This window comes from Otolemur garnettii, unplaced genomic scaffold, assembly GCF_000181295.1.
Source record: "Otolemur garnettii isolate 467f Iridium unplaced genomic scaffold, OtoGar3 scaffold00058, whole genome shotgun sequence".
Classification (NCBI taxonomy): Eukaryota; Metazoa; Chordata; class Mammalia; order Primates; family Galagidae; genus Otolemur; species Otolemur garnettii.
Window position 1 is genome coordinate 1,179,151 of NW_003852453.1, and position 2,516 is coordinate 1,181,666.

Here is a 2,516-nt window from a genome sequence, read left to right on the forward strand (position 1 = left end):
TCAGCAGTTGGGCAGACACGTACTCACCTGAAAATTGTCTTTTGTCAGTCAACATTATTTGACAAATTGTCAAATAATGACATTTGACATATTTGACAAATTGTCATTTGTCAGTCATTAACCCTGGAAAGGGCTAAAAAAGACCTGCTCCCCGGTGGGTCACACGGGCGTGGGCAGGAGAAAGGGCGCAGACCGCCCTGCTCACTCTTGGACCCGACAGGGGTGTGGGAGCAGCCGAATTTCACTGGCTGGATCCCGGAATGTTGGAAACAGCAAGATGACCGTCTGTTTCAAAGCTGATGTGTGGGTGTGGACACTCAGGACTCTCCATGTATAAGATATAATTAAAGTATCAGATGGAATAAAATGTATCAAAAGATGTAAAAATGGAGGCACTGGGGGAAAAGTCATGCTTTTCCGTGGAAGGATGTTCCCCCAAATAGAGTACAGAGCAAAGCACTTTCATTTTTTGTTCCCTTTTTATTATTAAAAATCCTGTTATTTGGGGCAGTGCCTGTGGCTCAAAGGAGAAGGGCACCGGCCCCATATGCTGGAGGTGGCAGGTTCAAACCCAGCCCCGGCCAAAAACTGCAAAAAAAAGAAAGAAAAAGAAAAAAAAATCCCATTATTCTCCGTATCTGTCTCCTTGATGAACTAAACACCCAGGTACCCCAGGCACTGGCAGAGGCTGAATCTTAACTCTTCACTTAGAAAACACCTACCACGTGCTGGCCAGGTACTGGGTCCAGTGAGCGTGTTTCAGGGTCGTGTGGGACACAGCTCCCGTCCTTAGGTGGTGCAGGGTGGGACGTAAAGAGACTGGAATGTGGAATCCGCTGTCTGAGTTGGAATCACAAACCTACCATTTAGAAGCAGCTTTGACCTGGACATGGCCTTTAATCTCACTCACTCCCAACTCCTATATCGGTAGCCTGAGGTTAATGCTGATTATCTTAAGGTGGTTTTGAAGAATAAATAATACACAGACTTTTAAAAAGAAAATCAGATCATGGCCCTCACTCAAAACCCTCCAAAGTGTCGTTATGAAGTTTGGAATAGAGTTCAAAGTTCTTAGCGTGGCTACATGATGGTGCATGAGGCTGTCTGCCTCTCTGCCCACGTCCCCTGCCCACATCCCCTCTCTCCTTGTGTGCCTGTACTTTGGGCTCCGCCTCCTTCTCCAGCGTCCCAGACATCTTTCTGCCCCAGGGCCTTTGCACTGGCTGTTGTCCTCCCAACAGTCACAAGCCTTTTTCTCACGTTATTGAGGTCCCTGTTCCAGGGCCACCTTCTCTCAAAGAGTCCTTTTTTGCCCTTCAGTCTAAAATATCATCCTTCATTCCCATTTCTTTAACTCTTCACGGTGTGGTACTCCCTATAAACCTGAAAGATAGAGTCGGACCCCCACTTAGATTAATTGATTGGTAATTTATTTTACCTGCCATGGGGGCTGCTGCTTTGAGAGGCAGTCAGCAGCCAGTTAGGGGGTAGGTTGCCTTTTATAGGTTTTGTGCAAGCATACTACAGAAGTGAAATGTGGCTGGTTAAAGGGGGTTACAACTCGGGTAGTCATGAATACAGCAATGGTTACAGTAATGTAACAATGATTAATACAGCTTCGGTTGACAATGGATACATCTCATATCACAATGGGTATGGTTATACAACAGTAATTAATCAAGTCTTGGTGAGTTTTCCACCATTGTTCATCTACTGATGGTTTTGTGAAACTTGGGACTTTTCTTCCTTGTTCTGAAGCTTGTTATTGGCAACCCTAGGGGGAAGGAGGGGGCCTGGGAATGTGGCTAGGGAGGCCCGTAGGGCGGGGGAACAGGGGAAGGCAGGGGGACGTGGGGGTGGGAGTGGGGGAACAAGAGCTTACAACAACAGCCATAATTCCTGTCCAACCTGGTGTGATGTGTCTGTCTGCTCCTGTCTGCTGTCACTAGAAGGAAAACTGCACGATGACAAGGTCTTTTTATTTATTTATTTTTCATTGCTGTCTCATTCATTCTTTTTTTTATTATTGCTGGGATTCATTGAGGGTACAAGAAACCAGGTTGCATTGATTGCATTTGTTAGGTGAAGTCCCTCTTACAATTGTGTCTTGCCCCCAAAAGATGTGTCACACACCGAGACCCCACCCCTCCCTCCTTCTTTCTCTCTCTGCTCTCCCCTTTCACCACCCCTACCATGTCATTAATTGTCATTAATTATCCTCATATCAAAATTGAGCACACAGGATTCATGCTTCTCTAGTCTTGTGATGCTTTACTAAGAATAATGTGTTCCACCTTCATCCAGGTTAATACAAAGGCTGTCAAGTCTCCATTTTTTTAATGGCCAAATAGTATTCCATGGTGTACATATGCCATAGTTTGTTAATCCATTCCTGAGTTGGTGGGCATTTAGGATGTTTCCACATTTTGGTGATTGTAAATTGAGCTGCGATAAACAGTCTAGGGCAAGTGTCCTTATGATAAAAGGATTTTTTTCCTTCTGGGTAGATGCCCAGT